Here is a 26,678-nt window from a genome sequence, read left to right on the forward strand (position 1 = left end):
TGGAGGAAACACTGACACTGGCCAACAACAGAGTATTGAAGAGACAAAAAAACCTAACAGGCCCAAACAGAGCACAAACTGTTCCATCACTGATATGGGACTACATATCCAAGAGAAATACAAATGAGAAAATTCCCCTGCTGATTTGAGCCTCTGATTTCCTTGTAGTAGTCTGTAAAACATTTTGCCAACAGACGTAAAGCTGCACACACAGGTCATGGCTTTTCCATGCTGTCTCACAGAAATGCTCTGGATGGCATGAAATGACTGCTTCCTGTTTAGCTCCTTGCTGAGGCAGCTTCCAAGGCCACACAAATGCTTTGGGGAACATCAACACTGGTAGCCAACACCACGCATAGCTGACCAATTGGTGTTTTTCCCCAAAAAGAAGCAGCAGTAAATTTTTTCTTTTTTAAGATGCAAAAATATAGATTATTTGCAACTTGCAGGTATCTTTTTGTACACAAGGGCTTCCTGTCCTCCATTCTGGCAACGGACAAGGCGTTCAAGAAAGATAGCAACAAACTATTGCCCAACTTATTGCCCCCACATCACTTTCAAAAACATGAACGAGGACCTCCTTCCTCTTTATGTACAGCCTACAAAGGTGATGATGCCACTTTCATGGCGGTAATACAACAAAGTCTGCCAGCAGAGATGCTGGAACTGTGATTAGCATCCTTCACCTGTGCACACCATTAATGTGCACATTGCGTTTTTATTGTTCCCATGTATGCTGCTTTATGCTTACTTTACAGAAAAACTCACACGAAGCAGACAGGTTGGCTATGGTTCTTGAAGAACTCCCTTCAAAGGTATTCTTTCAGCTGATGATCAAAATAATCCCATCTGCAAGAAGAAGAAACAATACCTATGCTGTAGGACATTTCACTGAATCAAAGTAATGATGATGCTAACCACTGTCTACATTGCACACCTACAATTAGTCTACAGAGACTTTTAGCAGGTTCTGTTGCAAGCCCTGGCCTCTATTTCATGCTTTGTGGGAAGAAGTCAGGCTAAAAATTACGTCAGTTTAAAAGAGGCATATTATATTTGCTGTTATCAACCTTATCAAGAAGATACACTGCAGCTTGCTTTATTAGCTGGACTTCCCTAGGTACTACCAACTATTGCACTACTTCTAGCCAGCTGAAGCCTGAAAAACATAACCAACACCAAATCACTATACATCATGATCCTGAATGTCCACAGCTGCCAGAGACGGCAAAAAATGTTACCTGCAGGTGCTGCTTTGAAAGCTTAAAATTCATGGAGGGTTTGAAAAGTGTTCTCCAAAAAACAGGGCTAAACCCGCACATTGCATGTAGGTCCCTGCAGGAAAAGGAGAATTCTCCAAAGGTACTGCCCCTACAGCAGCACCAGTCTTGCTTTTATTTAGGTTTAGCCATTTGTCATTTAGGTTTAGCCATTAAGGTGCAATTATTTCCTATGAATGGCTTCATTTACTCCAGTTATTAATTTGATTCATCTGTCTGTGGAATCCAAGATGGTAATTAGAAACATGAAGCTCCTCTGCAGCTATTTTGACAAACTATCTTATCAAGAAGATTTTACAAACAAAACAAAAATAAACCTTAATATTAGAACTGTGGGACTATACACTTATGAAAGCAAAATATATCCAATTAGGTAATATTTAACAAAATGCAGTTATCTTCAGGAAGTCAAGCATGAAAAGAACATCTTTAAAACAGCCCAACTGCCCCATCACTTACAATTTCTGCAGCAATATTTCTAAAACAATGTATCTTCGTAAAATGTTTTTAAATAATTACACAAGAGGACTGTGAAAAGTGAGAAAAGATGACAAGAAATTTAACACCACAATTCAATTTACTTGCACTTAAAGGTATTGCCAAATTATTTTTTTTCTGGTTCATAATTTCACAATGACAATTCTATACACTAAATTCTAGTGTAAATGATATAAGTTTGGGGGTTTGCTTTGTTTTTTTTTTTTTTTTTTTTTTTTTTTTTTTTAATACTATACGTAGAGTGGTTCATGGAGTCCTACAAACTTAGCTCCAAAAAAAATGTAGTTACTGTCTCCTCCTTTCCCCCCCAGTATTTTCTTTCAGATACTTCTGCTTTTGTTGGGTTAAGACAAGGCTAGACACAGAAACAATGACATAATCTGTTGCTGTTTGTGTTGCAATCATCTGGAGAAAATCCATCTAGATAAGCCATGTAGCAAGAGATGTTCCTTGGTTTCATCCCACTCAGTCAGAAGCACAGATAATTCCAAGTTTCCATGCCTTTTTTGCATGCTCAGCAGTCCCAAAACTGCCTGAATTTATGGCTGCTGTATAAGTTGTTGATATTTCCCCAACACTCTCAAGGCCAAAAAAATTACTGATGCTTTCCCTATCATTATTATAAGAAACTTTTCAAAATATGAGCATTAGAAACCTTTTTCTGAACAGGCCAACTCTTTCAATCTTGGCAGTGCAAACTCCTGAGAAGCCTGAGGGGAATAGAGATAGCAGGCAAGCAAGAGCTAAAGCAGACCTAATTTTATGGGTTTTTTGGAAGACATGCAGCCCAATTTATTTGAGCATACGATAACATATGATTAGCTCAGTAACAACAGTTGACTGTTCCTAAAGTGGTTTCAAGCGAGTTGAATAAGATAGATCTGGGTTTTACAGTAAAAGATCAGTTGAGGAAATTTTTGGATTCTGAAATAGACAGCACGACAGGCTGTTATGCAGCATATGCTGCAAAATAAAAAAAGCATTTTACACTGAATGTCCTTTTTTGGAAAGGGAAAAAGAACATTTGGAGCAACAAAGCTGGCTTTTTCGATATTCCACAACTATTACTTGGGGGGGGGGGGGGGGGGGAAGGGGGAAAGTACTGTGATCTGCTTTTTCTTTAGAAGTGCATAAGAAACAGACATTTAAATACTTTTTCCTTTCTTTTTTTTTTTTTTTTAAAAACCAAACCTCCTGAGTTGTCCTTCTTCTTTGAACACACAGGACTAAACAGTAGATGAAAGCACTGTAGGCACGCTGTTTTTCACCATTACCAAAATTGAGTTTGAAACTAAAGTGCAAATGAATCCTCTTCATTAACTTCAAACCCAAACATCAGACATTAAAAACATGCAAGAGAAGAAACACTACCAGAATCCCAAAGGCTGTGTTAATTATTTCTGATAGTGCAAGCTGATACCATTTGATAAGTAGCAACTACAACAACATGGAAGGATTAATACAACAGGGCTGGCTAGCCAGATACTTATGAAGCTGTAGGTTAGTGAACAATTCATTAATATCACGTCACGTTACAAAATGGGAGCATGTCCAAAATATTAGACAGGAGGCAAACCATGTTTTTTCTCTATGCACGCATGATTTAAGACTAATTAGGAAGTTGGGGGGGGGTGTGACATAGGGAGTAAGTAGAGGTTTTTTTTCCTGCAATTAAATAACACAGTCCCCTCTGTGTGAGAGGAAAAACCTATTAGGTGAAAGGGATGAAGCTTCACCTCTTCTTCACTACAGCATTCCACCCTAGAGCCAAGCTATACACCAGTTCTCACTCTATGTTACTAAACAGAGCACTGGATGCCTTCTGTGAGTCTGAGCTCCTGACTAGCTCTCGGCTCCCACTTCCTCAAAAAGGTTCAAAGAATTTGCTAGTATTTAGTCAGCACAACTAAATTGCAAAACTGTACATCAAGTTTATCATGTGAATACGAGTTCTACAAAGGAAGCATGCCATTCTGCAAGAGGGCTCATAGACATTTTTCTAACAACCAGTACACTAGGAAAGCTGCTCATACAGCTTTCAGAAGTACCAAACCAAAGGAAAATAGCCAAAGAAAATCCAATATTTTGTACAGTATCTGTTTAGGTATCACCATAATCAAGTGGGCAGGGATCCACATTCAGGCATACTCCATTAGCAGCCTTTAACAGAGGAGTTACGCACCAAGCCTATCCTTCAGCACCATTCTCACTCTTGCTGAGTATTTTTATCTAGGATTCAGTATAACACTTGAGATTTTCTTTCTCATATATAATTACGCCCATAAAGCTTCTTATTTTCTGTGCAATTCTAAGTTTCCTGGAAATTGAGATATATTTCCCAGAGAGAGTAACACAAAATGCCAACAACATATTTTCAAACCAAACAGAAAACATGACAACACTTGAGCTAAACTTTTATGACCCAATATACATCACCTTTCTCTTCAAAACACTGGAGTTTTTTTTTCTTTTTTTTTTTACTTTCCACTGAAGAGGAAAAGCTCTTTCCCCTTAACACTGAAACAGCCAAATACTGTAAAGACAGGATGTCAATTACAGTTTAAGAAAAAAAAGAAATTGGAAATTTGTCTTATTTCAAATGTACTAGGTTAACGTCACTATATGAGCAATGAAGAAGTAAAAAATGGAAATAGAGAAACTGGGGATTCAACAGAAACACAAAAAACACCTTCCAAAACATTCCAATTAGAGAACAATTTTACTTTGCACTTTTGAAAACATCAGCAGATTATGCAGTCTAAGTGCCTCTCGCACAAGCCTCCAAGCCAGAAATTTATACTACTGCCAGCACTATGACCTAATCCTCCAAGTATCTGGAAAGCTAGAATATTCATTAGCTGAAAGAACTGTATCATCATTCATACATGCTGGAAATCTGCTGCTCAGATAACCTCGTCAGAGGAAATACAATTCAGTTTATGGGCACATGGCTTTTAAAGTAAAAGGACACAACATTTGTGAACGAAAAGCTTTGCTTATTAACTGTGTATTGAGTTGTAGGAATAGATCCAGTCCTGCCTCCTGACTGCATCTGGCACTACTGGAGTTATTTTGGTTTTTTTGAGAAGCCATTTCTTTCTTGAGGGCCGCAAACATACTTAAGCCACTTCAGTCAGACATTAGACAGCAAGATGGGCTGAACCTGTCTAGCTGAGCATGATGCTCCTCCTCCTTGCTACTTCCTGGAACTCAAAGGCTGCTCAGAGTAGGTAGGAATCATCCTTTTATCCTGTTTTGTTCTTTTTTTTTTTATTACCTAGAACATGAAGGCCAAAGAACACAAAAGAAATATAAATAACCAATAAAAGTCAACTTAATCAAGAATTTTTCTGTAGTTTGATAAGTGAAAATAAACAGCGAAGTCATACACGGATACATGCATCACTACTTGTGAAAGCATCTCTCACGTTTGCAATGAAGAGGTGAAATAAGCACAACTGAATAACACTGAGGAATGTATAGGATGATGCTAAATAACCAAAGGGATCAATAAGGAGAAATTGGAAAGAAGCAAATGTAACTGAAATTTATTTTTAATTAAAAGGATTTGCTCCTGCTGTAATTTCAAAGTTCAGGCCTTGATTTCCAAAAACAGGTAAGAAAATGGAACCACAAATGACTTTTAACTGTCCCCCCCTGCTGAATCACTTTCTAGAAGAAATGAACATTTAAAGCTCTATGGTAGACCTGGCATTCCCAAAAACATAGAAGAAACAGACACAGCTCATTAACAGCAAGTTGAATTAAAGCATAAAGGGATCTTAAGAGAGATTTGGGTTATTTAAAGGTAGCACTATGATAAGTGTCTGCTAATAGCCCTACCAAGTCATTTTCCACTAAATTAACAAAAACATATTATTTTAATACCCTTATTGGGGAAGAAAACCTTTAAGCATTGACATGTCTGGGGCACAACACAGTAAGCAAGAAAGAAAAAGCTAAAGAAAAATCCCTGGAGCTTTAGATGAGCTAGAATCTTGTTTGTAGAGATAACCATGGCAGGACATGCTCAACTATTTTGGGTTTTCAGAGAGCAAGAAGTCCTGTGGACTGGGTGCTGTCAAGAAGACCCCCTGGCCACCTTCCAGAAATGCTATTCCTCCTACTTGAAGGACTCAAATTTCTTGAGGATGAGTGCAGATCAAATTATTAGATGCGTATTGTCTGTCATGGCTTTTTCCAGCTTCCACTCCAGTGCTCATCCTACTAAAAACTGGAGAATCATTTAAAAATGAGATGTTTGGTTTGCACATGCAAAAGACTACGCATCCACAGAAATATAAAACATATACCCAAGAACTTCACTTAACAACATTGCAAGTCAGCATCTATTTTGTTACTTTATTGGGTCATTGCACTAATGAACATACTGATAAACAAGACAAAAACTTCCTTACTTGTCTAAAAAAATACTTTCAGGAAGAAAAGACACATGCATTGACTTGCAAGGTGTTATGGGTTTGTGTGGCGTGGTTTTTTTTAGTAGCAGGGGAGTGGGTTACAAGGCCGGCTCCTGTGAGAGGCTGCCAGAAGCTCCCCCGGCTCCAAGTCGGACCCGTCTCTGGCCCAGGCCGACCCAATCGGCGATGGCGGTAGCGCCTCTGGGAGAACAGGTTTAAGGGGGGGAACCCCCGGAGAGCGGTGGGATTGGAATGCGAGAGGAGCCCCTCCGCGAATACCGAGGTCGGTGAAGAAGGAGGGGAGGAGGTGCGCCGGAGGAGGTGGATGCCCCCGCAGCCCGTGGGGAGGCGGCAGGCTGTCCCCCCCAGCCCGTGGAGGGCAGCGGGGGAGCGGAGGCCGCCCAAGATGGCCGGGAGTCCATGGGAAAGCCCGCGCTGGAGCAGGCTGTGCCTGAAGGACTGCGGCCCGTGGAAGGGACCCACGCTGGAGCAGTTCAGGAAGAACTGCAGCCCGTGGGAAGGACCCACACTGGAGAAGTTCGTGGAGCACTGTCTCCCGTGGGAGGGACCCCACGCTGGAGCAGGGGAAGAGCGAGGAGTCCTGCCCCTGAGGAGGAAGGAGCGGCAGAGACAGCGTGTGATGAACCGACCGTAACCCCCATTCCCCGTCCCCCTGCGCTGCCAGGGGGGAGAAGGTAGAGAAAATTGGGAGTGGAGTTGAGCCCGGGAAGGAGGGAGGGGTGGGGGGAAGGTGTTCTAAGGTTTGATTTTACTTCTCAGTATCCTTGTTTTGATTTGATTGGTACTAAATTAAATTGATTTTGTTTCTTCCCCAAGTTGAGCCTGTCTTTTGCCCGTGACCATAAGTGGTGAGTGATCCCTCCCAGTCCTTATCTTGACCCACGAGCCTGCCTTTGTATTTCTCCTCATCCCACCGTGGCCAGGGGCAGGGAATGAGCGAGTGGCTGCGTGGTGCTTTGTTACCAGCTGGGCTTAAAACATGACACAAGGGTACCTATAGATTACCCAAAAAAGTAACTGAACACAAACTCTTTGATTACAGTTGTACTCTCATGTCCCAGTTACCCCACAGAAGCAATAGAGTATTCAATGATTTTTCCTACAGACAAGCTTTCCTGGCTCATTATGGCCTATAATGACCTCCATCCCTAAGTGGATAAATGAGTTAAAGTCTTGGTTACTTTGCCTGCACCTTCCAATTATTTCTGACTTTTTGCTGTACATGTTTCTTTTGCCATAAAAGTGCTTCTTTATGATAACTTTTATAGTAATCTTTTGATAGAAAATCACAAACTGCTATCGCTGAATAGTACCTCCTGTATCACATCATGGTTGGGAAGCATACCATTAGGACATGTCACTTCTGTTAGATCATTAAGTTGAAAAGGACGGTGTATGGCTGCTACTGGCACAGAAAAACTCAAGAGGAAAACCAAACAGCTGTAAAGCACAATGCTCCTAAGGCAATAGCATACACTGTGTGTACAATGCTCTTCCCAATCTTTACAGTGCAATTGTACTTTTAAAAGGGACAGGTAGGTAATGGACTGCAAGTACGGGAGTGAAGTACACAGGAACCAAAATGCTCCTAGTAGTTCCAAATGCAAATGTTCCCACTTGCAATTAGAGAAGATCCCTTTCTTAACTCTCAGCATGGAAAGACTGCATGAGTGGGAAATTCTCTTTCCGCATGGTGTAATTTGTTTGAGTAGATCTACCCTTAATGGTCTGCCCAGTCCTGCCTCCAAATCTTTCCTCTGTGTATTAGCTCTATCCACACTGCCTTGATTCTTTCCCTCCTTGAATGCCAAGCAGCTCTTTCATACCGTTTACTATGTGGCTTGCTTAATCACAGCTTACTTAATTACCCTAGCGTTTTGTATATCTGAAATACCTTTCACTTCCACACAGCAGTGGCCATATCCTCTGTCTCACACATCGACACGGCTCAAACGAGCAAGTAGTGGGTGCTGGCAAGGAGCTCTCCTGTTATTTACAACCAGCCACATCCCCAGCACAAGTTAGCCCAAAAGACTCCTTTCTGCCTTACGGTTTACAGCACTCAGCACTCCGCAGGCCACAGGATGCTGGCTTTTCCCCACAGGTCTGGATATTTGCTTCCACTACAGCACTTTAAGTACATAAATCCTGTTCTAATACTGCTTTTTCCATGTTAGCAATTACTGCCGAACCCACAGGCGTGTTATGTGACCAGGACTAAGAGGCAATTCACACAACTAAAAAGAGGTAAGTAGATGCCTGTAACCCACTTCTTAAGAAGAGTTAGTCCACACAATGGATAATTTGAGAGTCCCCCATATTGAGTAAACAAAAGTTAAATCAACTTTGGCCCAATGAATTTCAACTCTGGGAAAGAGCTGCAGACAGCTACATTTCCAGCCTTTAATAGACAACCTCATTCTGCCTCTGTGGGACTATTTAAAAAAAAATAAAAATAAAAAAAAATTACTCAGACAAATTTATTTGCTTGTATTGTGAAAAGCCTTAATTAAAAAGTAGTTTTGTAAATATATTTTTTATGCTCCTGTAATGTATCTCCTTGTCCAAGATGCAGTTTTCCAGTTAGAGCATTAGGGTTTTCTTAACTGCTCTAAAACTAAATCCATTTCTAAAAATAAAGCTATGAAACCTATTCCTGACAGAAAATGTCAGAATTATAAAAAAGAGCACTTAAAATTCATCTGAGGAAACGTGACGGGAGAAAAGAACCTCACATGATTCTCTTGCAGCTGTCAGTGCCCTCTGCTCATCTAAGATGTCTACTGAGAAACACTGGTTATTGGTAAGATATGCAAATACATACCATATGCACAAAGATCAGATATCCTGAAGAAGAATAATTTTCACAATTATCTCCCCATACTAACATTTTGTTCTACTGAAGGTCTAGGGATTTTTCAGTTTTAAAAAGTTATGAGAAAAATATTTGCACAAAGCAATCATGATATTAAACTATATTCATTGAATATATTAAAAATTTGATATAATCTTAACTATCAAACATATACAAATACATGTAACAGCTCCCTGGACAAAAGGCAAAATTGAACTTCCATATCTGCTTGTGTAAGAGAAACTGAGGAAAATGTTTCCAGTATCACTGATGGAAATACTGTATGTCATGCAGTATTTGCTCAGTGGTTTTATAGAAATATTTCCCTTACTTTGTTAGGATTATGGATTGCAGTTCGGTATAAAAAAATTGCATGTAGTAACAACTTACACATCTCAAGCAAATGATACAGACTGTTCAACCTGCTCTCATTTCCTTTTCCAGAGGAACAGTGAAAAAGGAAATGGAGAATAAACCTGTGTTGCTGACTTCAGACATTACCCACAAAAACTATGCAGAATCTTGAACAACAAAGCCTGCATCTGCCCTACCATTCTTTATAGGACAAAAGGGTCCCTAGAAAATAAAACTAGGGCTTCTCAAGGAAGAAATAGGGGAAAATGGTGAATATAGATTCTTTCCTGTCACTGCAAATAATCTTAACACGTTTTTCTAGCAATAGCATTCATTTACAATGGAAGACAGACAGATACAAGACACCCAACTAGCATAAGCAAATTAAGAGAAATTGATAATAGTTCCTTTAAAAAAAAAGGCGTTAATCATTCTTATCAAGCCACATTAATGCACTGTATTAATCACACAGCAAACTGGATTTGTATATTGACCTTTCTCAAAATGCTTAACATTAACTAAAGGCTCAGTGCAGTGTAGATAAACATTAGTAGACTTGTATAAATTGAGGCATTAGGAGTTACAAGAGTTTAAAACACTAGTTGTTCCAGACTTTGTCAAAATTTCCCAAGGTTGTTCCCTCTGAGAGACTCAGATACAAGAAGTAACAAATACCCCAGGTATTTAGTACTGTTCTGATGCAACAATGCATAGTGTAGGTACTGCCTAAGAAACAGATTCTTCACCCACCTTGAAAGTAGATCTGCACAGTGCTACAGTTTTACTTTGAGTCTTTGAACAAAAAAATTAAAGCAGAAGCGTTTTAAGCATTAATCTGTACGGTTGCAGAATACAAAAGCAATTTAGGAGACTCAACCAGCACTAGGGTAGAGTTGTTTCCACAGTCACAGTTTGTAACTTCCAACAGCACGTTGCAGTTTGGGACAAGCAAGTACAATAAACTCTGCCTACAGAAGGGAAAACACCATTCAGTTTGTTTTTTCTTGTCAGTAAATTCTTGCTTAATTCAAAATAAACCTTTACTATGCTATACAATGGAAACATTAATTTCTGCTCTCCAAACAGAAAATGGTGAGAATCTCTAAGCAATTTGCAGTAGCAAGTTTAAAAGACACAGTTAAAATTCTTCCAGCATCATCTAGTGAAGTTACAAGAGCTACACAAAGAAATGGTTATTCCAGATGCTTATGCAGACTCAGAGCTCAGTGGAACACAGTATTACATTTATGATCCTGTCATGTAAGTCAACAGAACAAGGTTCAGGCTTGTGATCCATTTACTGCTCACCTCCATGCCTCCATTCCTGTTACTATCACCATCTACCTACTAGAAAATGAAGCTGACCAACTGGATAGAGACAGGCTTGTCTAGTAGTAGCAAAATGTCATCATATCTAAGGATTATACTCAAAAGTCTTGAAAGTCAGTTTTACTCTTTCTTTCAAAAACAATCAACAGGAAGAGTCAATATTATACTTGAAGCAAGGTGTCAGGATGGCTGGCCAGTTACAGGTTCCTAACAGTGATTCTACCTGCTTTTGAGGCAATGCATTACTGAACTTATATTCAGAATTTTTCATCCTGTCTCCTACAGCAAGGGGAATGAACAGTCTTTCTGTAATTTTGGGAAGATGCATTACGCATGCAGGTTAATTAATTTGCTTCCATGATCAGACAGGGGAGAAGAGTATTAGGATTCCTCCTTGATATGAGTCATTCTTGTGGAAACTCCCAACTTCCTCACTTACTCATAAACCAAGGACCAAGAGTGCTGAGTAGGTATATTGCTCAGCATTGCAGGGACAGGTAATCTGCCATTACAAATACTTATTAAAAGTTCCAAAGTCCTCTTTCAAAGCCCTTTTTCAGATATGAAACAAAACCAGCAAACAATTTCCAAGGGGCATCTCAAGCAGTTTGTAGACTGCCAACTCACCTTTGAGATATATATTTATAAAATTATAAGCATGAATAATACATGTTTTTTTTAAAAGCTGTTCCTTTCAAGGGCCCTGCAACATTTGTTCCAAATGGCCTGAAAACCAAAAGTGATTTTATGATTATGGCAAAAGTGAAAAAAAAAAAAAAAAAAATCTTCCTACCAAGTCAAAAGCTGCTTAAGCTATTCAGAGCTCAGTATGGTTCCATACAGTAAGGTTTATTTAAAACTATAGCAGCCAGCAAAATATAGCACAAATTACTGTAATATTATTTTCAATATGGTATCATACCAAATACACATACTAGGTCCGATTCAATTTCTTTTATAGATTTTAAAATGCAAGTCCACGAAAAGCACTTTGTAATAATGTCGTTCGGAACTACTGTGGCTCCAAATGTTTCCTAAGAAAGATCATGAACAATGTCCTCTGAAGCCTAGGCAATGGTAAGGAGATGTATATGGGCTTGGTGGGTTGCTGGATGTTGGAACGAACCAAAACAACAACCTGTTGAAGAGCTGAAGGGCAGATGAACATAACTGCATGTTAGTTTTGGATGTGAAGACTATAGGCAAGGCTTAGGCCAGGCTTGATGTAGATGTTAATAGCCCCTTAATTGACAAGTTCTCAGTTTATACTTTGCACAGTGTTAAGTAACACCTATTTATCCTACAAAACGGCTACCCTGCAAAACCCCAAGCTTCCCCTACCAGTACCTTCACAATAAATAATACTAAGTAAAACCAGATAAATACAAGGAATGATGGAGTATGGAAATACCCAGAGAAGTGGAAAAAGAGAACTTAAAGATAAATTTATTTTATGATATTTTCTTCCTGGTGTATTAACCAGCATTAGCAAAGTACATTTTAGCAAGCGTTTATGTCATCTACTCAACTTCCTGGCTAGAAGGCATTTGAAGGCAGCTGTAATTCAGAACAGACAAATGGCAAGACCAGGCTTAAAACATGCTAAATATTTTACCCATTTTCTTACACAAAAGAGAGGAATTATTTTGATAGAAGTTTCACAACACCTCATCCAAATCCTTTACCTTGAGGAACACTGCAGCTAAGGTTCTTCATTTTTCACCCTGGTACAAATGCCTAGCTCACCTTAGTTTCAGCAGGCGTCTCTCAAATAGGAAACAAATAAGAGTAGCATTCTTTCAGGTTTCAACATTTGTTGGACTCACTACAAACAAGGACTGAAACCTCATTTTCATGTCCAAAAATAAACAAGAACAGGGAGAGATTAGATTACATAGCAGCAATGCACTTCTGCTCTTACAGGGAGGGGGGTTAGTATCCATAAAAGTAGACAAGTAGACAAGGTCCCAAGTTGAACCGTACTGTTTTCCTTTGATTTTGACCTTGAATGCACCATAACCTTGAGAAATCCTTTAACTTCTCTGTTCCTTAGTTTGCTCTAATAAAACAAGATATATATACTTGCCAAAGTGCTTTAATTATGAAGGCTGGAGACACAAACTGTATGTTAAAAATAGAATTTGTTAACATCAACTCTCAGCTCAATTTGGAACAAAGAGCTGAATTTATGGCTCATATTTAGAGATGAAAGCAAAATTACTTGGGCTGAACCAATCCCACAAACAACAGTTACATGGAAGAGCCTATATTTTAAAGTCCAGATTGTCAATCGCAGCCATGTCTGCAGAACAACTATCACAAGTCATCTAACTGGTGGAGGAATCGCAGCTAGAGAGCAGTACCCACTGGAAGCTTTGTAGCATTGACCAGCTGTCAAAATACAGTTCAGCTCTATGGGAACGCGCCAAACATTCCCAGACACTCTGCCTCTACGTTTACAAACACTCCATAAATAATGTTTAACGGGAGAGAGATTATCAAACATTACATTGAGGGCCAACTGTATACACAATGCAAAATATGACTTCAGATCACCTAACGGAGATAACCAGTGCTCCTTAAGAACTCAAGATTGTTTCTTCATTGGTATCTAGTAGGTAAAATAAATGTTTTGGACCACAAAACAGGGAGAAGTCAGTAACAGCCAGCCTACAGAGCAAAGAGAAGGGATGTAGATGCGTAACAAATGACTCAAACATGTTCGAAAGCCAAAAGCGTTAAGACAAGTTTAGAAAACTGCATGACAACTGTATCTAGCAGGGGAGGAAGTGGGGGGAGCAACAGGTGGGAGAGAAAGATGGAAAGGAACTTTAAAATTATTACTTTTGTTGGTAGCTTTCACCTATGTCTTAATCATCCAGGGGACAGACCTTGATGGCCTGGATTTTGGGATACAGACAGCACACGTAAGATTTTTCCATCTCCAGGAAACTAGCAGATTGTAGATACAGAGTTCCGGATTATCAGAGATTTTAGTCTGCTTATCTTTTTCAAGTGATAAGCTCTAATTAAGTATATTTAGAAGAATTATTTTCCTCTCATTACAACTCAGTTAGCTCCTATCACTTCTGGAGTGGTTTAACCACTCCTTTTGGCATAGCTGACAGACACAAATATTCCTGCTCGAGCAAGCTATGGGAGTAATGGGAACACACAGCTTATTAAAAAAACACAGTAAAGAAAAATGAGCAATGCCACCATGAGTGGACTGATATGATACTGAAAATTTTTACCTGATAATTCCTAGTTACAAGACCTAGGAATTAAGTAGTCTGGAAAAAAAAAAAATAGTTGTGCTACAACTTGGGAATCAAGCACTCCACAATTTAAGGGAATAAATAGCTCATGTGTAAGTGTTTGGACTGTAAGATATTGCCAACTTCATTTCTCATGCTCCTTTGAGGTGGCAGCACCCTGTCAGGATGCATTCCAGGGACCACGACTAGGCACTTCAGTTGAGATCCTAAATAAGTACATGTCTTCTTAGGAGGAGGCGTATTCCAAAACACATACCAGGAACAGATATGATGGATATGACAGCCCTGAATAGAATCCAAGCTCCTCAGCAGGTTCAGCAAAACCAAATTGTATCTCCTGTAAGCTTAGGGACTGGAGTGATGGGCCATTCCTGCTGCACTAAGGGAGGTGAAAGACAGGATTGGTCCTGGGCCACAGAGACAGGGAGAGTCCCCAAGAGCTGGGCTGTTATGCCACCAGTACGACCTTCCTGGTACCAGTCAGGCAAACTTTACTGTGCCCTGACACATGCACAGTAGGCACCAAACCGTGTCTGCATTAATACCCTTAGCAGTCTGCTGCTCCAGGCAGCTACCAACTTCACCAAGGACAATGTCTTGCAGCCTTCAAGCCCTACATAAATCCCAATCTCAGCAGCTGCAGAGACAGAGGAGGTACTTTGTTTTTTTCTTCTTCTTCATCTTTGTTCAAAGGAAGGAGTGGAGAAGCTTATCTTTACCTTTCTTCACTCATCTTCCTGGCTGCAAAAGACTATTCATGGGACTCTTCCTTGTCCAGCCTTGCTGTCTGGGTTCTTTCCCAAGCTCCAAAATCCAAACCCGTGGCTTCTAGAAGCATTTCTAAGTAGGGAAAAATAAACTAAGATTTAAAAAGATAACTAGAAATAATAGTATAAAAAAATTCATCAAACCAGCAGATCACTTTTGCTGTGGCCCAAAGACTTCTACAAAGACTTAACACTTCTGGAGCTTGAAGCTGATTTAAGTAACTTAATTGACCCCATCTTTATGCTGAACACATTTTATATACAACCCATAGGACTAGATTTTTAAAAGAAAAGCTTAAATTCAAAGGTTCACTGTACTTCCATGGAGGAGTGTGCCATTTGCTGAGGCAAGGGCAAGTTTAGATTTTTCAGAGCCCAGCATTTTGAAGTCTCACAATGCTATGCCAATGAAAACACATTTCTGGGGGTAAAAATGGTTAGAATAAAACTCAGTAACATTGAGGGTTTTGTGGAGGATGTCAGGAATATCATGAACAGAGCTACAGTCATTCTCATTACGTTTGTAGTCTGTTGCTCATGCAAGAATTCTGCATGGACAAGCTAACTTCAGCAGCAGGTCTTTCAGCTGACCTTTTTCTTCCATAAGTGCTCCATTTCAAGACATTAGTCAACGCCTTTTTTTTTTTTTCTTCCCCTTTTTTTTCCTTCATCTTTTTGTGAGGGCAGCTGAGGGCTTTTTGTTTCAGAAGGAACAAAAAACCAAAAGCAGCAAACCAGATATTTACAGTATTTTTTAATCTTCCACTGGGTGCTGATTATTATTTGAGCTACGGAATTTCATTAGATGGATCACTGGCTCATTTCCAAACAGCAGTTCCTCTTTTGCCAGGAAGCTGAGGGATGGTGCCTTCTGAGAAAACACTGAGCAACTTTTCTGGAAGCTGACTGACACCTGATTGTGTCTATTCCACAATGCATTATTTGAATATCATATAAAAATTTCAGTGTAGCATCAAAAAAAATAAAGATCCATTGGCATACATGCAGTTTAACCTATATAAGCATATACTTCTTTCAGATTGCTCCTCTTCCTTTGAAAATACATATTTGAATGATGAGACAGTAAAAAGATATTATAATGCAGAAGTAGTTAATAGGTGGTTCCCATGTTCTGTGTACTTATGTATACAATTACAAATTAAGTCATGACCTCTGTTACCCAAATGATTCATTCAAAATAGCAATAATAGCCTCTGACATGTATTACAGGCATGACTGCTACCAAACTCCATTGTAGTTGCTTAACATCTTTGATTACTAGACATGTTTTCAGTTACTTACAACTATGTCTAATTTTAATCACCACATTGAAGTTCCACAGACTTTGCAGGCTTTCTGCCTCAAAGGGACAGACGAGTTTTTAAGTTTCATCCAAAAAACTTCAGCTCTTTATTAGACATAGCTAGAAATCACCTGGAATGTACTTCAGAGACACAGGTATAGTTAAAAACAAAATATGAGATTACCATCTTAAATAGATGACAATCTTCTACTTGTCCTATGACAAATTCCCTCCTTTAACATGAGGATAATTCCATCTCTCAATGACACTGTGAAAATTGTCTGAAAAAACTTGAGTTACTCTAATCACAAACACAATACAAAGGACAAGAAAACTACTGACACTGTCTTCAGAGCAGTTTAAGCAAACGAACAAAACAAACAAAAAAAGATACAATTCCCACAAAATTGACAAGAACAACAAAAAATCCCCACGTTCCTCCAGCCTTTACACAATTAAAGCAGCTACCACATCACTACAGACTGGCCCAGTTGTAGTTTGCATATTAATCTTCATTTTGGCATTTTCAAACATCTCATAAACTCATTTTTTCTGGGAGACATGATATACACACAATGTCTGAAACTGGCATGATTTCGGCCCAGTGGGTCCTTTCAGCATGTCATGAAATAAAAGGACCTGTTCTACCAAAGGACAGAAGGACATAATTTCTATCCCACTGTATTCCTTGTTCCCAGTGACCTTGTTAGGCAATTATCTTCCTTAGTAAGTGGAAATCTGGAAGCTTGCCACTTCAAATAGCTGCATAATAAATGAAATTGTCTGCCAAGAGTACTCACCTGTCATACCTGTCTTTCATACTTGGCAAGGATTTCAGTCTTCTAAAACTCTTGGATATGGGCCGCATCTAACTATGCTTAGGCAAGACAGAAACAGTCACATCATCAGAATATATGGGATTTTTCCTTGAGTACACAAGGTAGTAGATGAGTAATGTGCTAACCCAACAAGTCACCAGGTTTGTCTTTCTTAGGAAGCCCAGTGCAACAACCTACACTCCCTACCTGTTTCTAGCACAGCCTAACCACAAAAATTTAACTCTATTTAACTGTATTTAACTCAAATAATAAAGAAAAAAAGAAATATTTTGCAGACTCACTGTTTACCTCTTTTTCTGATTTTTCTTCAGTAGTATCTTCCCAAACATATGAGTTTTCTTTTAGATAGCCTACAACCTTTAAGACCCAGGCTATGGCAAACCTAAGTCACAGTGACCGAGTCCTTCAGGGAGTAGATGCAGCGCTTGCACCTGCCAGGAAATAACAGCTGACAACTGAGCGAAACTGAGAAGAATCCATCTAAATGAGCCTTGTAGCTTGAAAACTTTTCCTGCTTTTCCAGATAAACTGGGCAGAGCCGCAGGAGACAAGCTTTCCACATTGTAAATGGAGCAGCAATCAAACTGAACTGCATGATCGTCATTCTCTTGAGCACTGACACTGAAATCAAAAACAATTATTTGAAATAGTATATGTGGCTCCTGAAAAGTAGGCACGAGCTTCTTGCAACTGCTGTAACTTTATCGCACCTAAATATCCTGAACTCGGACAATAATTAGAATATGAATGACAGAAAACAAGTTGGAGGGCAGACAAGAGAAGAACCCTTAAGTTTCATACAAAGCATTACCAGGAATCTTTTCCTTGTTCACAGACAAAGAGCCAGCTCAGAGGCAGAAAGCAGAATTATTAAACCCGTGCCTTCATAAAGAAGAGTTTGGATTTAGCAATAAATACAACTTCGCAAAATGAAGTAAAGCATGTGTATGCTTGCACTAATCTAACAGAGACCTTTTTCAGTATGATTCCATAAAAAGTTATATTAGCCAGGACTCAGAATTTTTTCCCCAGTGCTTGTGGAAACAAAAACTAAAACAAAACAAAACAAATGTAGATCAAAGCATATAGTAAAGCATCAGCCATCATACTCTGGAGCCATAACAAAGGCTTTATAATCTAAAAAAGATTAATGGTTGCCATTTTAGAGTGTGTCTGTGAGTGAGAGATAAATGGGAACATGGTAAAGGTCCAAAATATACCAGCTGAATAAAACCCAATCTGTTACATTTTCTAAGACAACACTCTGCTCTATGAGCTTTATTAGAAAAAGCCTGGTGAGTCTAGCCAATTTTTCCCCAAACAGGAAAACCTCAGCCCTGTATATCAATGGCAAGAAGAGCCAAACAGTGTAGCAAAGACCCTTTCAAACATGGGAAAATCTAACTAAAAAGGACAAAACAGCTACTGTGAAAGAACCAAAACTTCTACACCCTAACACATTTCCAAAGGTGGAGTTTTATAGGAATACATGACTTTATTTGTATACCCCTACACTTCACACTAATGTCATATCAGTTCTTTTGAAGTATTTCACTAAATAAAACAAGCATAAACTGTGACAGACTCAAAGTAAAGAACTGTACACACTTGCAGAATTGTTTGATCACAGTTCGGTTGCTCTGAATTTTACACAGCGTATCCACAGCTCTGTTGACTTTGCAAAGCATTTTGAAAGCGAAAAACCTCCAGCTATAAGAAAATTCTGAATCTTAGCTCACTGTACTACCTCCTATATTGCTAGCTACTGAACAAACACCCATTGGGAAGGTTAATACAAAACTTCAGCAATTAAAAGAAAAATATTTTTCTTTTAATTGCTGAAGTTGCTCCTTTGAAGAGATTCAGACAAGCAAACTAATTATTGTGACAGATCCTGGAAACATCTGATTGCAAACTGCAGAGGACTTGACAATAATAGCATAATGGATTTTGTTCAGAAGAAAAAAAGTGAGGAAAAACCCAAACACTCCCATTCCTTTAGGATGACTGAGAGACTTACTTTGGGGCAAAATACAGTTTACCACATCACATTTTTTCTCTGGAGTTTTACCATCCATTTCTAAATACACTAGATACAAAAGTTGTACATATTTTCAGAGACCATCAATTTGTTTTTTTCTCCAAAACTGGGACACCTGTAAGACCAGCAGTTTCCATATAACAAATTAAGGATACAAAAAGATGACTTAATGACTGATGTCAGAAATTCATTAAATTGCAGTATACTGCTTCCTGCTAGTATTACCATTGGAATTGGTTATTTGTTTTACTAGTGGACTCTCTGTGGAAATGTTAGGTTTCCTAGGAGCACAAGAAAATTGCTATCAGTCTCTGGAAGTTAAAAAATAAGAGAGAGAATCAAAGTAACCCAGTAAAGTTTCTTAAAATAGATTGTTTTGACTGTTTGCTACTTATGTATCCTATGTATCACAGAAACCAAAGGTCAAGGAAGAGCACGAGCTGGGCGAAACAGAAACAAAGCTTTCTGGAGTCTTGTGATTTAAAAGGTTTCACTGAGGACCTCCTTTGTATAAAATGTCTTTTAAAGACAAAAGTATTGAACTGCAGCTGGCTTTTCAGCAAAGCACAGAAATAAAAGACATAGGATAAGAAAGTGGAGCACGGGTACACAAAGTGAAAAAGTGAAAGATGAGTTTGAAACAATTCTGCAAAATATGCTCTATTAAAACTGATGTCACCAGAATATGTCATGTGAAAATGTGTTTTAAAGTAGAGAATTTGAGGTCTCAAATTAATTTCTCTCTTGCTTAAAGCAATATCAGAATTATGTTTTGCTATTTTCAGACTTTAACAACAAAGGGGGGGGGGGTCAGGGGTTTTTTGGGGGGGGGGGGACACATCCCTTAACAGGTGCAATGGTACTGGTTAAAACAATTGTAGCAGAAGGAAAAAATATTGCCTTCATTAACATTTAAATCAAATGGGCTGTCTGGCTAAAGTCAGGGAAATTTCATTCTTGAAACACAAGCTTGCAGCATGAAGTATGAATGTGAGAGTTTACTTATTTCTATGTCAATGATGGTGCTACTATGCCAGCTAAATTATAACCATATTGAGATCTTCATGAGAGCATCTACAGCAACAGAAAAACTGGTTTAACTGCTTTCAATCTGTTTTTACTCAAATATTGTTCAAAGTCTGGTGAGCCCAAGTAACTCAAGTCACTAATTCCTTCCTGATACGATGGGCTGTACAGTATTTGAGACCAGGCAAACTATAGTTTAACAGCAACAGATAAACTTGGTTGCCTTTGCAATAGGGAAAGGTTTGAGGCAGAATGAAGTACATACAGAGGTTTCTGGCTTTTGGCTGGGCTATGAAGTAAACCAGCATTTTGCTTTTCCTGCTGGGTTACTTCTAGCACTGTTATCTCTGTATGTAACTAACAGGATAAAGTTCATCTGTGATTGCCTCTTGGGCCCCTTGACATCTCTCATCAGTGCAGCTGCAAGCCCCTTATGCTGCTGCGAGATCCCTTAAGTAACATGCCAGCCACATCACTGTTACTGGTTCGGCCCTTTCTCCTGACCTATAAAGAATGCAATGCTTTGATTCGCACAGTTGGAACACACAACCAAACATCTTAAAAACTGTTTCAAAGTCAAAGCTTACTTTTTTTTAGCACCTGAAAACTCTGAGCCTGCCCAGAAGAGCACTGGTGCCGTGCTCCAAAAGGCGAATTCAGAACTTAGACAACTTCAACACATAAACGATGTGGGAAACAGCTTAGAAATATGTTTATCAAATGCATAGCCAGAGCCAACCAGCTTCTGGATTCCAGGATCCACAGAAGCAACCAGCCTACTCCTGTGTCTTGCTAGGGACATTGTAACTTACTTGTAGCTGTTATTATCACTCAGCTGCAAGAACAAACGTTTTCACCACAGGTTATTTATGAATGTCACACACATATGATGTCATATGGCACTATACATTTGCAAAAAAAAAAAGCAATTGTACGGTTTGAGTTTGTGGTGAGATGCAACTAATGGACACATGGTGCAAAGGTTATTTAGCCAACCCCCTCTACCTCCACTTATCCAACTCAAGTTGAACACAAGAGTGCTAATTCTATATAGCATGGGAGGATTGAGAAAAAATTTAAGAAAAAATGCTGCAACAGCTGAAGTAATTGCATTGCATATAAAGACTCAGAGGCTGAGAGGACAGGCTTACATCTCCCATTCTTTGATCCACAACTTGTGACTTCAACTTGCAGCTGCACCAAACACGCAACAGGGGCTCCCCATAGCTTCCGCCTTCCCGGTTACCATGTTTCTTCTGCAAGGGGAAAAGGTTCTGCTCACAGATAACCAGAATATGCCTTTCTTGAAGTTTATCAGATCAAGCATTCAGAAGATTCAAAAAGAGACATTCTGCTTAGTTGGGTGTGAAGATTTGCAAGCTCAGCCATCCATAATCTCAGGTAAACATGAGGACAGTGTGATGTTGCTATTCTGGTTTTCTGCAATTGCTTCCAGAAAGAAGCAGTCAGTATCACAGAATGGCTCCAAGTGATATTGAGTGACAGTCTAACTGAAATCTGTGGAAAGATGAAATGAACCAAAAAAGCTTTTCCAGCTTCTTTTCCAAGATGACAAAACCCCCGCTGTTACTCCATTCATTTTCTCCCCATCTTATTAACACACCTGCATGGGCACAAAATATGTGAATTCTTCATGTAAAACCTAACTTCAAGGAAAACAAATCTCTCAGAAACTTTATAATACATCTGAAAGTCCCAAAGAATGCACATGAAAACTCACAAAGTCTCAAGACTATTTGCTTTTCCCTGACATGGCAGAAACATTCACCTTATCTTTGGTACATTGTCAATTACATGGAAATTTCTCCAGTTTCCAGCAGAGAAGGACTCAGCCTGTGCAAGGCTGGAAGTGGGTGTTGCTTTGCAGCACACGTGGCTGAGCCCAGCATGGTCAGCCCTATGGTGCTGGATGAGAGCTAAGGGAAGTAACCCAGCCGGACAGCTCAGCACTTGCCCTGCGTGAGATGGGGCTGGCAGCAAAGCACATAAGATGACAGCCCACAGTGGGGTCCCCCAACCAGGCACCCACACTCAGGCTATTGCAATAGGAAAAACAAGCAAACAACTGAAGAAAACACAATGCATTACCCATGTTCTTCTGGGCAAGTAACAAACAAGCAATTTATGCAACACATTAGGGGTCAAGCAGGAGCAGAACAATTCTGCTATCCAGTACATAAGCACTCTTGCTGTCATCAATTCAGAGTCCCACATCCAGCTCCAGTCACTCCCCCCCACCCCACCCTGCTTCCCTCCACTGCTTCATGCACTGAGCACAGATGGTAGACCGAGCTATGCTATGGTATTTATACACAGGCTTTAAAAGACTTACAAAGTATAGAAAACGATGTACTGCAAAGTGTCTTTTTTGTAGCTTTGCAAATTTCCTAACGAATTACTTTGGGAGATTTAATGGTTAAGCAATTCAGTAGGGTTATTAAGCAGACTTTGGAAAATAAGACCCTGATCAGAAGATCATTAAGTATACTCTTCTTCATTTACTTACTGCAACTTCATCCGCTGGAACTCCAAATACGAGCTAAAGGACCACAGGAATAATACTAAAAGCATAGACACACAAACAGGCATGTTTTTAAGTTGCCTTTAACTCTTACGTATTAGGAAGCAGGGTGCTTTTAGTAACTAAAGCCAAACAAGGATACATTCTTCCATCTTGGTCTGCCTGGGACACCTTGCCTACAGCAAACGTTTTCAATTACATGAGTCTGGCATCCTTTTTTGTGCTTTTAAGAAGATAAAACGCTAGATATGGCTGCCTCTCCTTTGAAGTATTTGAATGCTCATACTACAGCCTCACCACAGTGTCTGAGAAGCGTTAAGAGTACAGCCTAGCTTGGAGAGCTGTTAATTCAAAACAGAGCTGTATAACTCTCATGGTTTGTTTAAAGCAAACAAAGAAAACATCCCTCTGTCAAGACTCGCTCAAAAATTTTTTTAGTATTAGGATCAGCTTACTTAGTGGAAAGCAGCATGAAGTAGTAGTAAGAAAATCAGATTTATTAAAAAAAAAAAAAAAAAGAAAGAAAAAGACCCAAACCATAATACCAGTAGATAATTTTTATCTAGACAAGAAATAATGCTAAAATCCTTCCATAGCCCCCAAAATAAGATTTGTTGGTCAATGGGATGAAGTCTTCAAGAAAGTAAAAAACCTCAAGAATTCAAGCATACCATCATTACGTGTGTGTGTATCAAAACATTTTAAAAGAATTTAGAGCCTTTTCCTCACTGTCTATAGAAGTGCACAGCAATTTTTCCAGCAAATGACAATCCCATAAATGCCGGTTAAATGTAAGGAACCGAAAATAATTTTTTTTTTTTCTACTGATCGACTTACATTACAGTCATCACAGATATTATTATAAAGTCTTGTATCAAAAAAGCAAAAAAAAAAAAAAGTAATTTTCTGTTTGACTGTGTCCCTTTGACAAAACTGAATACATACTATGTCATGGCTTTCAGAGTATTTTTAGCTTAAAAAAAGATTTCCATTTTAGGTCATTACAACCAAAGAGTATTGCTAATAAGTAAAATCAGTTTTGTTATCAACCAGACGAAGCTCAACTCCTTGCTGCTCTTGTAATTAATTTCTCATCATTTATTTCATGTGGCTGGAAGGGGTAGAAAGGTTTCTTCCTGGATATTTTTCCATTTAGAGTCCTAAAACATTTTACAAGTTTCATCTATCAATCAAGTTGAACTTTGCTCTAACAGCAGCAGTAGCAGAACTTGTATCCACACAAGTGGCAAATCAGTTTATAAGTGTTTAGAATGATTGTGTTTACATAAGCTTTTGTATTTAACTGCATCAGTGTAAGAACAGTCTTAAAGTAGAATGCCACATATGCTTAGACAAGGCTTAGCTATGATAAGCTGACTAAATTTGGACGTAGCAAAACTGCTGAAATGCATTTATAATAATGTTATCCAATTTAACTAAATATATTTTGGCCTAGCTACATTAAATACCTATATAAGTCCTCATTTTCTTCAGGGAGAAGATGGGGACTAATTGGTTAATTTAGCTATAATCACATATTATAGAAGATGAACTACTAGTTCATCCCTAGGAAAAGAAAAATCATTAAAATAAAAGAATTCTCCAGCTTTTTTGCAGCATCAAGTATTTACCCACAATGTAAACCACTGGGAAGTGCTGGAGAAGCCCTATCACTGTTTTAACAGCTTGAAGAAAACAAAATAGTGAAATTGAGTTCTTCTTAAAGTACATCAAATTATGGTCCATGATCCAAGAACAATTCTCAACCTGACTTTTGGTTTCAGCACTGATATACATACTTCTTACAATTTTTTAAAAATAGATTTAACCTAATTTCTACTACATTTAGAAATGCAGTGATTTATACATTAAAAATATATTTGTATTCCCATAAATAAATATTTCACTTATGTTTTACTTATATATTCACTAAATGTACTAATGTGTACTTTAGTTAAGCAGTACTTGGAATCTAGTATGCTATTTTAATAATATATCCTTGAGACTCAGCTGTGAATAAGATATACATTACCTCCATTCAAGAAATGTGCATGAAAGTACTTTTCAGTCAAAATTTGGCCCTTCAAGGAAATAGATATTAGGGTTATAATATATATTACATTTCTAAGAATTCGTATTGAAGACTTCTTGTCAAGATTTGCCCTTTAAAAGGAGAAAGGAATGCTACTACATGTTACATTCAAAATCAAAATACAGGTCTAAGAAGCTGAACACATTGCTGCAAGAAGTTAGCAGCTCCCTCCTTCAGAGTTTTTAAATTAGCCTTACACAATACAAAGCTCTAGTGATGGAAAGATTGGGCTCACAGTTATTAACTAGTAAGACAATAAGGAAACAAGCAACAGAACAACACATAAAAAGTAGAGGAGACTGAAACTAAAAGTGGATTTTGGTCACGAGAGGTCCTTTGATTTGTCCTTTTCTCTAGCTAGGAGATGCAATAAAAAAAGAACAGAACTCAACATCAGGAAAGACAGTAAAGGGCTGGCCTGTTTTGGCTTCTCTTCCCATTCCTTAAATACATATCTATATAAACTTCGAAGCAAATAAACATTTCTCTTTGCTTCAACTGCCACCCACTGGAAAAGGAAAGCAACATTAATTCCAAATTGCAATACCCTAAATAGGTCAGAAAACCAATCTGACATACTAGTACAGATTACAATAAAGCCTGGGGATTGCCTTGAAAATCTTAATGGCACTGCTAGAAACAAGCAAGCTTGCAAATTAAACTGAAACGGAAGACAGAATACAACAACAAACCAGAGCTCCACTTCCTCTCCCTGCCCCAGCCCCAGCTGGTGGGCCTTTGGGTTGTATTGCAAAAGTTTTGGAGAGGAGCTGGAGTTCATAAGGATGAAGTGAGAGTAACTGGGCTGGCAGCATCCCTCTGACAAACGTGATGCAACAAGGACGAGCAACATTGCATAGCCTAGCAGTTCTCATCGCTCTGCACCGTGCTGTTCCTGCTGCACTCCAGGTCTATCTCTGCACTCATATTGCTGCTCTCTCTCCCACTCGCTCTTGCCTTACAACAGTAATCCATGAACTTCCTTGCTTAAATGGCAGCTTCAGCATTCCAGCTTTCCCTCATTGTCAACACCTGTATTCCCTTCAATGGACGCATGGGGTGTCTGTGGTGCAGGAAGTTGGTGGTGCAGATCCAATAACTTAATCTTTTAAGTAATAGAGCAATGTGGAAAGGCTTGCTGAAAAAACAGTATAGGCTGCAACAGAGCATTATCATCCACTTCAGATGAAACTTGTTCTAACTTTACATAAAATAAACATATACTTACACCAAAAGTGCTTACCTAGGATAGTAATATGAGGTATTTGCATGCAAAAGCATGCACGTCAGATGCAATGACAGCAGTATAACAGCATGTTGCACAAATGCAACAAAACTCACCCTTAACTGGAACAGACTGTCCTGCAGACATGGAATTCTGGTGAACCTGCACTGAGGCTGTGATGGCTCAGCCAGGGAAGTCAGCAATCACAGCTGAGACCATTGGGCAAGGAAACCCGAATGATACAGACGTGCCTTGACTTCCTGGAGAAAAAACCCAACCTTTATTAAAATGACACCAAATGAATTGGGACAATTAGATTCCAGAGAACCTTCCATATTTAAGATATTCTCAAGTGTACATCTGATGAAGCAAGTTTTGCCAACAGCATAGCTGCTCTGCAATTATGGATGAGCTGAGAGGTATAAATTGATTGCAGATTCCCTCACTGTAAGGGTCTAAGAAAACTGGAGGAAGGGAAAAAAAGCCTAAGAACCTAATACAAGCCTTGTGGGGATTAAGAGAGACCTATAAATCCTTTGGTCCAAATCACATGTTTCTTCAAAAAGACCTGTAGAAAAAAAAACTACCAGGAAAAAATATCTGGCAATATCCCCTCATGAAATTTCTCTTCTGCTGTTGTAAAGGTGAGGAGTTCCACAGCGGAACAACTTCAATGGACTTGTACAACAAGAGATGCTTCTTTCACAGGGCAGACAGGGCCAAGATACCTGCCAAAGTTGTAATACTGCTTTAAGCTGTATCTTCCTGCTCTCTAGTTCCCCGACAGGATTTTTTCTAGGCAGGACAC

The 26,678-nt window shown here is 39.0% G+C and overlaps 1 protein-coding gene across 4 annotated transcripts in view; it reads right to left on the minus strand.

Annotated features, from left to right (window-relative positions):
- PRKCD (protein kinase C delta) overlaps positions 1-26,678 on the minus strand; it is a 70,081-nt gene that overhangs the window by 34,946 nt on the left and 8,457 nt on the right. Inside the window, exon 2 of one of the 4 annotated variants that reach the window (XM_029996181.2) lies at positions 769-849. The exons of the other annotated variants lie outside the window; for them this stretch is intronic. The gene's annotated coding sequence lies outside the window, so the exon portion shown is untranslated. The remainder of the gene's footprint in view (positions 1-768; positions 850-26,678) is intronic. 4 annotated transcript variants of the gene reach the window in all.

Source organism: Aquila chrysaetos, chromosome 20 (assembly GCF_900496995.4).
Source record: "Aquila chrysaetos chrysaetos chromosome 20, bAquChr1.4, whole genome shotgun sequence".
NCBI lineage: Eukaryota > Metazoa > Chordata > Aves > Accipitriformes > Accipitridae > Aquila > Aquila chrysaetos.